We start from the raw sequence: 11,333 nt of genomic DNA on the forward strand, positions 1-11,333 counted from the left end.
AATTGTTGCATTAACAATAAACCTGAATTCCAAAGGTGAAACAGCAGTATGACTGAGGCTGTAATGAGGTCTGTAGCTGAACTGCACATAGTAGGTAGGTAAGTAGCAGGTAAGAAGTCTGAACACACACACTCAGTGATTCAAGGACAGCTTCTTACCTTCTGCCATCTGATTTCTAAATGGACATTGAACCCATGAAGATGATCTCACAACTTTTTTGGGTTTTTTTTGCATGACTTATTTTAACTTAACTATTTAATAGACATATGTACTTACTGTAATTCAGATTCTTCCCTCCACATTTATCATATATTTCTTTGCAGTAAAGTTAACAAATATCACAACATATGCCAGTGATATTAAACCTGATTCTGAAGATATGACTGTCAATGACAACATGACACTTTCTGTTACTTTGCTAACAACTCAGTGGAGTCCAGTTGCAACTTAACTGACCTGATTGGACGTATCCTGCTTTTATACAAACAGAACTTATCTGGGCAGTTTTCCACATTTGTTGGGTAGATTCCATTGTAGTAACTGAAGTGGAACAGCTGGCTCAAGGCAAAGTTTATGCTGGAGCTCAATTTTATGTGGTTTGGACCCAAAGCAATTGCTGCATTTGGTACTCTTTATAATAACTGGAGTGAATTAACTGATAACTGGCTCCTGTGTTGATTGAGATTTCAGGATAAAGCATAGATCATGTTTCGAAGTATATTTATTATCAAATAATGTATAAATTATACAACCTTGAGATTTCTTTGCTTACAGGTAGCCACAAAGCAAGAAACCTGAAAGAACCCAATTTTTAAAAAGTAAGTACCATCACCTGATGCACAGAGAAAGGAAAAAAACACACAAATCATGCAAACAGTAGAAGTGAGCAACAACATTGCAAACCAAAATGACTCCTTAGATTCAAACCCCGGAGCAGCCGGAGAAGGCCCAAAGCCTTGGTATCAGTTCATCAGATTAGCAGGTACAGAGCATGGCAGCTGGGGCAGACTTAATAGCCTCAGCACCATGGAGAGAGGAGTGGACATGGCAGGAGAGCAAGCAAAATCAAATCTTGCCTCTGATCCCAACACCCTGTCTTTCCAGTCTATCTGGGCCGGCCAGTTGTACGGGCAATGAGACTCCCCTGCCTCGATTTCTCCTCTCCAAATGGCTCACTCCAACTATGTCGATTCTGCAATGTACCAGCACGGTTCACCTCATCATTGTGGTGTTAATTTACCATAATTTAATTCAGTAAAGGTGTTATTAGTAATGTATTTGCCATTTTTGAATAAACATGGTTGTGAATATTTCAGGCTTGGTTTCATCATTTAATGACTGGACACAAGACTATTGAGGATATGATCTCCTTTGTTTAACTATTCAGCCATCCACTGCAAGCAGATTTTTACGTGCCAGAACTTTTAATTTGCTCTTTACTGGAAAAGCATTACTCTATTCTATTTTTAATGCTTGCCTGCAGTCATGTGCTTTAGTTTCACTCTATTGGCACCTCATTTTTTGACAGGCATGATTCTGCTCCCAGCATTCCTCACTAAATCACAGCAGATCCCCTGGCTTGATAATAAGGGCAAAGTGAAGACTATACCAGAACACAAAGTTACAGATTGTGATGTATGCTGCCAAACATCCACATGGATGCCCAGTATAACCTGCCAAATATGTTACGAGTCAATCCAATTTAGCACTATGCAGTGCCATACAACATGTCCTTGCTACAGAACATTCCCTGACCCCTGTCTACGTTTGAGTCAGACCATATGCAAGATTACTATCCCATTTGACTAAGAGTGGATCTTCTGACAATGCATTCTCTCCAAAATCAAGCCCATCTAATTCAATTTTCATTAACAGCCATGTCCTACTCCAGGATAGGAGTGAACCACCTGGATTGGGAATTGGTAACTGTCCAAAAGCCACAGTGAGTTAAGCAACACGTCCATTGTTACTAGATGCCTAATATTTGTAGCATGTTCTATTATTTCAAGTTCTCAGTACAGTATACAGAATATTGTGCAAGAATAATTAGTAGTGAGAGAGGAGAATAGCAACTCCAAGGGGAAAGGTTGTAAAGAGAGCTTTACACACTAGCCTTCATAAATCAGAGTATTTTGTTCAGGAGTTTGGATGTTATGTTAAAGTTGTATAATATGTCGCTGAGGCCAAATCTGGACTATCGGTCTGAAAGAGTACAGCAACATTTCACAGGGTTTGATCGGCAGCTGATAGAGGAAGTGGTGGATGGGCGTTGCTCTGGCCCGCTCGCAGGACCAACCCGCCGCGGGTCGGGGAGACGGAGACGGAGGCGAGTGGCGGGCGACGGGCTCCCGCTGACTTCGGTTCGGCAAATGCCCGGCGCAGTGAGATGTGCGCGTGCACGCAGCGGACGCGTTCCCGCGCTAGCGGGAGCGGCCGAAGCTGGCGGCGGCACGGTCACAGTCACATACGTACCCGTGGGACGTGTTCTCACGTAAATCACATACCTGTGGGACGTGGTCCGCTGCGAAGAAAGGTCGGGTCCAGCGGGCTATGGCGCACTACGGAAAGCCGATAGACCCATTGACTTGTATCGGCCCGGTGCTCCCGCTCGTCACTGGAACTACCAACTAAAGTCCAAACTTGCTTTTAACCCTCCAGTTTTCTCATCCTAATTTCAAAATTGCGGTGAGGCAGAACCACGCAGTATAATCTACTTCTGTATTGAATCATTAAAGCTTTTAAGTTTCAAATTCGTAATTTTTCATCCGTCCAGTATTCTGCTTGGGTTGAAACTGGTTAAGGGACCATATGATGTAGGAGCAGAATTAGACATCTAGGTTCATCGGGTCTGCTGTGGGGTTCAATCATGTTTGTTTTTGTTCCGCCCCATTCGCTTGTAATCTCCCCATAACACCCTCACCAATTGAGAACCTATCGATCTCTGGCTTAAAAATACCTAGTGTCTTGGCATTCACAGTTCTCTGTGGCACCAGGTTCCACAATCACCACCCTCTGGCTGAAGAAATTCCTCCTGAACAACACACAAAATGCTAAGTTCCTCCAGCATTTTGTGTGTGTTGCTTGGAAATTCTCTGTGATTAAATCCCTCCTTATCTCTGATTACAATGGATGCCCTTTATTCTAAGGCTGTGGCCTTAGAAGCCAGACTCTTGGACTAAGTGTGTTGCTACTCAGCTGGCATGGTAACATAGTGGTTTGCACAGCGCTTTGGGTTCAATTTAAGGAGTTTGTACATCCATGTGACTGCATGGGTTTCCTCTGGGTGCTCTAGTTTCTTCCCACAGTCCAAAGATGTACCAGTTGGTAGATTAGTTGGTCATTGTAAATTGTCCCATGATTCAGCTGGGATTAAATTGGGATTGTTGGGTGGCGAGGCTTGAAGGGCTTTTCCATGCTGTGTCTCAATAAATAAATGCCAGCCATTGAGATTAATAAATATTTGTGGATATTTTGCTAGTCTCACTTGTTCCTTGCCTGGTGCTGTTCCCATCACTGTGTTCAGACAGTAATTCATCATGTGATGCTTTTCACTCGAGCCACTGGAAGTATCTGTGATCTTCTATGAATTGTTTATCCTTAAAACTCACCAGTTTCTTTTATGTGTTCAGGTTTCAGGACAGAGTGGTTTCGGTGGAGCACCAACTGAGCAGATTATTTAAGGAAAATACTGCAGATGGCATTTTTTGCCGTTAAGTAAGGACAGGATAAATTGATGAAGTGATAAGTATGCAATCAGTCAGCATCCATGGAAATGAATAAACAGTTGATGTTTCAGGCTGAGACCCTTTTTCTGTATTGGAAAGGAACTGGGTAGACACCAGAATTAAAAGGGGGTGGAGGAGGATTGGGTAGAAAGTGATAGGAGAAGCCAGGTGGCTGGAGAAGAAGGAATCTGATAGGAGAGAAGAGTGGACCATGGGTAAAAGGGAAGAAGGAGGGACAACAGGAGGTGATAGACAGGTGAGGAGAAGAGGTAAGAGGCCACAATGGAGAATAGAAGAAGAAGGAAGGGGAAAAAATTACCAGAAGGAGAAATCAATGGTCAGGGAATCAGGTTTTCAGCTACCTAAGCGGAACATGAAGTGTTGCTCCTCCACTCTGACAGTGGCCTCATCGTGGCAAAACAGAAGGCCGTGGACCAACATTTCAGAATGGGATAGGGATAGGAATTAAAATAGTTGGCCACCGAGAAATTCTTCTTCTGATGGATAGAACATCTACAGAATCTCTTGTGTTTATGATAATTGACTATTGGATTTGCCTTTTTACCGTGATTGTAACATGCTTGAGTAATTTTCCCCATGTGTTAGTAAATACAAATGGTGTGGTTACTTAGGATCAGCATGTATAGAGATGTGGTTATCTTGGAGCATGTTTTCTAAACAGCAACTGGTATTTTGTCAAGTTCAATTGTGAATCAAATTTTGTTTTCACAAAGTGTGAATTGAATTGGCTAGAGTTAAGTGTTTCAGATAGGTGTGTAGTTGGAAGGTCTCAGGAGGAAGCTGAGAAGGTTCCTTTATTTCTGGCTAAAGATGTTTCAATATCAGGTTTATCACAGTCTTATATGATGTGAAACTAGTTTTTGTGGTAGCTGAAGAAAATTACTGTAAACTGCAGTGTAAGTAAATACAATACATAAAAGGAATAATGAGGAAGTATCCAGGTCCTTGCTCAGGCAGGATTTAATTTTAGCTATAACAAATCTTTTGAACCACTTCATTAGATCTGAGTCAACAATTGTCTATTTGATCCGGTATTTTGTACTCTTTTGCTGAGTTTCATGTCATTGAGCATGGGTATGTTACAAGAATCATTTATTTTGTAAACCATCCTATGTTTATAAGTGCATACTTTTATCAGATTTGTTGGGTTGGAATCATTTAACTCTGTATTGCAAGTTGCTTCTGCAGTTAGTTTACACATTGCCCCGCCTGATAGATTACCGGTTTGGCACCTTATTTCAGGTACAGTATCTCTTATGCTCCCTTCACGATATCTGAGTGATGGCTGTACTCATTGCAGAAAAAGACATTTACAAGTAGATTGATGAGGTTAGATAGATTCTTCCTTAACATTGGCTCTATCACCATCTCCCATAAGTCCCCTCTTGCAAAAATCGTTGAGGATTTTACATGTTCAATCGAGTGCTACTGAACCACTCCTGGTTATGGGCTTTGGCCATTGAAGGCCATTGGTTTCAATAGTTACATCCAGTGTAAACGTACATCCCTGTTGTTCTATTACCTTTCATTATGAAATTCATCTACTGCTTTTCATTTGGAAATATTGACTTTTTAGTATACAAAACATCTATTTATCTATTACATCAGGACACAAATATCCATCCATACTGATGTTTAGCTACAGCAGTCAAAATTAGTCCTGCAGCCCCATTTATCCCGTATCCTACCATCGCCTCTTCTAGCTCTCATAAGATACAATGACACTACCAAAACAAGTTTACTTGCTGCAGTACAGAAGGTCTTCATTTGGGCTGTGCTAACTCCCAACAAAGCAACATATCCATCCCATTCTCCTTTTATAATTTCTTTGTAGCCCTGAAACATCTTCTCTCACATGTCCATGAACTCCCCTTTAATTCTTTTGCCACTTATCTATATTAATGGGTAATTTGCCACAACAAATTAATCAATTTTCACATCCCTGGAATATGTGAGAAGACCAAAACATAAGAGAAGGCAGAGATACTACAGAAGCACTTAGACAGATCAGGATAATGGGCAAAGAAATGGTAAATGGAATATGGTGTTGGGAAGTGTATGGTTATGCACTTTGGTAGAAGTAATGAAAAGGATGACTATTTTCTAAACAGAGAAAATACAAAAAAAAAATTGAGTTACAAAGGGGCTTAGGAGTCCTTATGCAGGATTTCCTAAAGGTTAATTTGCAGGTTGAGTCTGTGAGGAAGACAATGCGATGTTAGCATTCATTTCGAAAGGACCAGAAATAAAAGCAAGGAAATAATGTTAGAACTTTATAAGCACTGGTGAGGCCTCACTTGGAGTATTGTTAGCAGGTTTGGGCCCCTTATCTTAGAAAGGACATGCTGAAACTGGAGAGAGTTCACAGAAGTTTCACAAAAATGTTTCCAGGATTGAATGGCTTCTCTTATGAAGAGCATTTGATGGCTCTGGGCCCGTATTCGCTGGAATTCAGAAGAATGAGGGATGACCTCATTGAAACCTGTCAGATGGTGAAAGGCTTTGATAGAGTGGATGTGAAGAGATTGTTTTCAATGATGGGAGAGTCTGAGACCCGAGGATACAGCGTCAGAATAGAGCGGCACCCTTTCAGAACGGAATGAAGAGGAATTTCTTTAGCTAGAGAATGGTGAATCTGTGGAATTCTTTACCACAGGTAGCTGTGGATGCCAAGATTTATGTATAATTAAGGCAGAGATTGATAGATTCTTGATCGGTCACGACATAAAGGGGTATGGGGAGAAGGTAGGAGATTGAGGCTGAGAGGAAAATTGGATCAACCATGATGAAATGATGGAACAGACTCGATGGGCCAAATAGCTTAATTCTGCTCCTTTATCTTATGGTGTTATACCAAAGAGGCATAGGAGATGAATGTAGGGCAGTGAATGTTGTCTGTATGGTAAATAAGGCTTTCCCCTTTGACACATATTGGACATTCAAACCAAGGTAGGATTTATACAATGGCAGGTACTGACGAGTGTTGTGGAACAGAGGGAGCTGGGAATACAGGTGCACAGTTTGCTGCAAGTGGCCACGCAAATACACAGAGTGGGGAAGGTGTTCAATCTGCTGGCCTTCGGTCAGGGCATCGAGTTTAGGAGTAGGGAAATGAAATTTCAGTGAAGTAAGTCATTGGTGAGGTCACATTTGAAGAATTATGTAGTTTTGGTTCAACTTGTTGTAGAAATTACGTTGTTGAGCTGGAGTGGATGCAGAAGAGATTTACTGGGGTATGGCCAAGAGATAAGCTCTTGAGCTATAGGGAGGGATGAGTTATGTTGGATTTTTATTCCCCGGACAACAGGAGAATATGAGGTGACTTAATAGAAATTTATAAAATCATGAGGGATTTGGATAAAGTGGATAGTCATAATCTTTTTCTTATGGTTAGGGAGTCCAAAACTCAAGGGCAGAGATACAGGAAAAGAGGGGAAAGAGTTAAAAGCAATCTGAGAGGCAATTTCTTTATATAAACGCCGCTAGAGTACCTGGAATGAGCTGTCAGAGGAAGTGGACAATGCAGGTACTATTTCAACATTTGGACAGGTACACGGAGCTGAGGGGCTTGGAGGGTTATGGACTGAATATGGGCAACTGGGACTAGCGGGGAGAACACTATGGTCAGCATGGACCATTTGGGCAAAAAGGATTGTTTCCATGCTGTCTTGCTCTCTGACTTCATGACTCAAAACATCGGTCATTCATTTCCCTCCTTAGGTGCTGCCTGATCCATTTGGTTCCTCCAGTTCCCTTTGTGTTACTTCAGGTGCAGCATCTGCAATCTGTTGTGTCTCTGAAGAGACCTAGCGGATGTGTCTAAATCAGTGAAGTGTTTTGATAGCATGGATATAGAGAAAATGCTTTAACTTCTGGAGAAGACCATAACTAGAGACCCTCAGTATAAAGGAGATCACCAATAAATCCAGTGATGTAATGCAGATAAGTTGATATAATTCTGTGACCTTCAACAGGAAGTGTTTTTTGAATGTTCTAAGTAGGATAAAATGACCCAGAAATGGCTGCTTATCATCTTTCACCCCAGGGAAACGAAAAACATCAGGTTATTGAGTGTCCAGGTAATATTCCTGCTTCTAACTTCATTATTCAAATCTCAAGCCCCATTTCTGAACTACAGAGTTTTATGTTGATTTGACCATTGCCAGCTGTACCTCTCATCATCCCTCAGTACTTATCTTGTTCAAGCTCCTTGCCTTTTTTGCATTAATTGTGTTCTTGTTGCACATCCCCTTGAGCTCTCTGATTATATTTCTGTATTTTATTTTCACTCACCTGTGTCAATTCTGGTCCCAAATGTCCCTCCAGCTCCACTTCATTTGTTCTTCAGGAATTGGTCTTCCTCACTCATACCTTGGTTTCTCTTGTGTATCTGCATAGTTCTGGAGTAAAAAAATGGTTAGGATCATAGGATACATCATCACCTGATAAATCCGTGTTCAAAATGTATTAAAAATTTCTGATATCACAGAAAGATATATTTGGTTCATGATGGTACATTGTTTACTGATAGTCTTTATCATGTACCATCCTATATATTTCTATGAAGAATTAATAGAAATTCAAAACATGTTTTCAAAAATGTTAAAGCAGTTGGGAAACTGCACATTTTATTATCTTTGATGTTCTGTAAAGTGATAAAATAGTGTTAGAAATACAGCCTAATATTATGCTGTGAACTTACATTTCACTTTTAATACAGTTTACTTTTATTACTGAGCTGATTAATAGCAGTCTAGGAAATAATGCGGATTTTCTCAGAAATGATAAAATGCCCTGCATTATAATCTTAGTATTCCGCACATACACGTGAACTTTGCCCAGACTGAATTATTTCATGCTGACATTTCTTCAGACTGGACACACTTGTTTTATGTGTTTTCTCACCTCCTTCAAAGCTTTTAAAATGGAAAAGTCTTAATCTTGTTATATTTTTTCATTTTGTTGCAGAAATACTACTTTAATATACAAAAGGTTAAAATGATGAATAAAGATTTTTTTCCCTCTTAAAAGACTGTAATGCAGACTTTGGCAGTTTTATTACAAGGTCCTAAAATCCCAAATGCATCACATTATACTAATGTTACCCTAGACTAGCTAAGTACACAAGTGCAGGATGGAGGGAGAAAATGAATAGCTGAAGGACTCTCACTAGCATTCATATCATATCAGGACAATTCATTCCATGAGCACATTTAACCTTTCATCTTGATTTTGCAAAACAGGAAAATTGGGGTTGTATTTGTCCATAGTGGCAATCTATAAGATGGACTGCTGAATTTTGTATTGTAGACTTTTACTTTCCTACACTTGTAAAACTTGGTAAATGCATAACTGCAGAACACCCATAGTTTATTGTTTAATTGTTTGAAATTGGCATTTTGATGTGGATATGTTTTGACAAATCAGAGTCTAGTACTTTCTGTAAAGGATCCAGGGCATGCACTGTCATGGATATCATTAAATGGAAGAGCCATTTGGATTGTAAAATTCTCAGAAATGGAAGTAAAAAAGATCACTTTCATGTAACATTTCACACACAGCAAAATAAATACTGGGAAATACACAGAAAGTAGAGGCTGAAATACACATTTGTATAAACTTAAAATTAATCACTTTTTACTATTGGAGAATTCAAGGAATTTTGAAGTAATTATTCTGAGAAATTAAATCCCAGTGGATAAAATATTTTTAGTGATAATTGGTCTGCTATAATTATGACTGCGTACTGTTTAAAATTCAGATATTTAACATACAATATGCTGTATCATTTTTACTTATTTTAAAGCAATAACTGTCAGCATGAAAAGTTTAATTAACTTTACTTCACTGATTCTGGGTAAAGAACACCACAGCAACCCCTGTCAAGGTGTAAGGTATCATCAATAGAAATCTCAAGATTTTCATTTATAAGTGAACCTGTATGCAATCCAGAAGCTTCTGTCAGTCTCTAAAAGTAATAACAGTGAGTGTTGACATTTGCTCTGTTATTACAGCTGCAACATCTGGTCCATCATCTCTGAAAAGAAGATAAATCTTACAACTTTTCTCCCCTTGTGTCATTCTCAAGATGACGAGGCAAGAGTAAACAGATTCAAATATTTCCTCTATCTCCAAAAAAAAAGAACCCAGATACGATAGATTCACTTTGTGAAAACTGCACCAACTAACTCACAATTCATTTTTGTAGAGCTAGTAGAAGTAGTAAGAGGAAAGATCTCAGAGACTGCCGACTCAGAGCACTGGCCTTTTTAATGGCCCAGGAATTGTTAACTACTGATATTGCTTTTAGTCTGGAACCTGCATTAGAGGCATTTTCAATGATGAGTCTTCAGAAATGGTGCAATTGGTGGTGCAGGCTTATAGGGAAAGGTGGGCTGGTGACCATGCTGTATCTAAGTACAAATGTGAATGAGAATATGAATGTAATACATTCTGGCATGTAAAAATTCAACATAGTTATTTTAAAAACTGTATTTGTTTCCAGTGAAGATTGGCATACACTTAACACTGCCATATTTTAACTTATCACTGCACTGTTGTCAAAAAATGGTTTTAAATAACACTACATTGGAGGTCATCTCTGAACTGCTCTTGTTATAGAGTCACACGGAATGGAATCAGGCCTTTCCACATTCCAATCACATTCAAATCACAAAACAACCAATTACTGTAATCTAATGGTGATTCCATTTTACTCTCCCCATGTGCCAGTTAATCCATCCTCTCCCAGATTCTACAACAAAGTCACACAGTCAATCTGCATGCCTTTGCAATTTGGGATGAAACCAGAGGAGACTGAAGAAGTCCCCACAGTCACTGGGAGCGCATGTGCAAACTATTATGTACCAAGTTTAGTTATCCAGTACCAAGAGCATGCAAAAACAAGGGAGCATCCTGTACCTTCACAGACTGAGGAAAAAGCAGATTGTTGGTGGTATACACTATCACTGCATCTTTGGCAGCCCTTTGTTGCAAGGACGTACTAAGATCCTGCACCCAGAAGCTCAAGGCTCCAATGAAAGACTCGTTAGGAAAAGACTGCCTCCGCAGCTACTGCAACCAGTAGTACAGCATTTCAACATCTTAAATTATGTAGCAGGATATACATATTTTACAGGTTTATCAAGGAGAAGCACATTAGAGTATATTTATCATGCCAATAATACCAAATAAATTATTTATCATTTTGATTCCTTCCCAACATGGATAGCATTAGTTGGCATGCAATGTAAAGATAATATCCAGTATTTTGTGGTCAACAATGATCAAACAACATCACCAAAGGCCAAAACAAGACAGCACACTCTACAGAAAGATTTGGAAGTTAGAATATACATATAAAATATAAACAAAATAGAAAAATAAAGGGAAAGAAGATTGAATGTAGAAGTGAAAAACAGAGTTATTGAAGAAAAATATGATCTTAATATTTACAGAAACAAACAGCCTCTATCTGAATTTATCTCTAAATTAGGTAGCTGCAGTGTCTGTGAATAAATGGAGCAGCAAAACAAGTGTTTGCTGACATTTGGAGTGGTGTGATCTGCAAGAGCACTTTATATGCTT

The 11,333-nt window shown here is 39.4% G+C and overlaps 1 protein-coding gene across 6 annotated transcripts in view; it reads right to left on the reverse strand.

Annotated features, from left to right (window-relative positions):
- The window catches only part of fggy (FGGY carbohydrate kinase domain containing), a 311,433-nt gene extending 300,713 nt beyond the window's left edge, over positions 1-10,720 (reverse strand). For 2 of the 6 annotated variants that reach the window (XR_012101045.1, XM_073063083.1), the window contains exon 1: positions 2,505-3,136. The gene's annotated coding sequence lies outside the window, so the exon portion shown is untranslated. Of the gene's footprint in view, positions 1-2,504; positions 3,139-8,039; positions 8,147-10,667 lie in introns of those variants that run through there. The other 4 variants (XM_073063082.1, XM_073063081.1, XM_073063084.1 and 1 more) reach the window with 4 other exon arrangements.
- Between the last annotated feature and the right edge of the window lie 613 nt (positions 10,721-11,333).

Source organism: Hemitrygon akajei, chromosome 12 (assembly GCF_048418815.1).
Source record: "Hemitrygon akajei chromosome 12, sHemAka1.3, whole genome shotgun sequence".
Classification (NCBI taxonomy): domain Eukaryota; kingdom Metazoa; phylum Chordata; class Chondrichthyes; order Myliobatiformes; family Dasyatidae; genus Hemitrygon; species Hemitrygon akajei.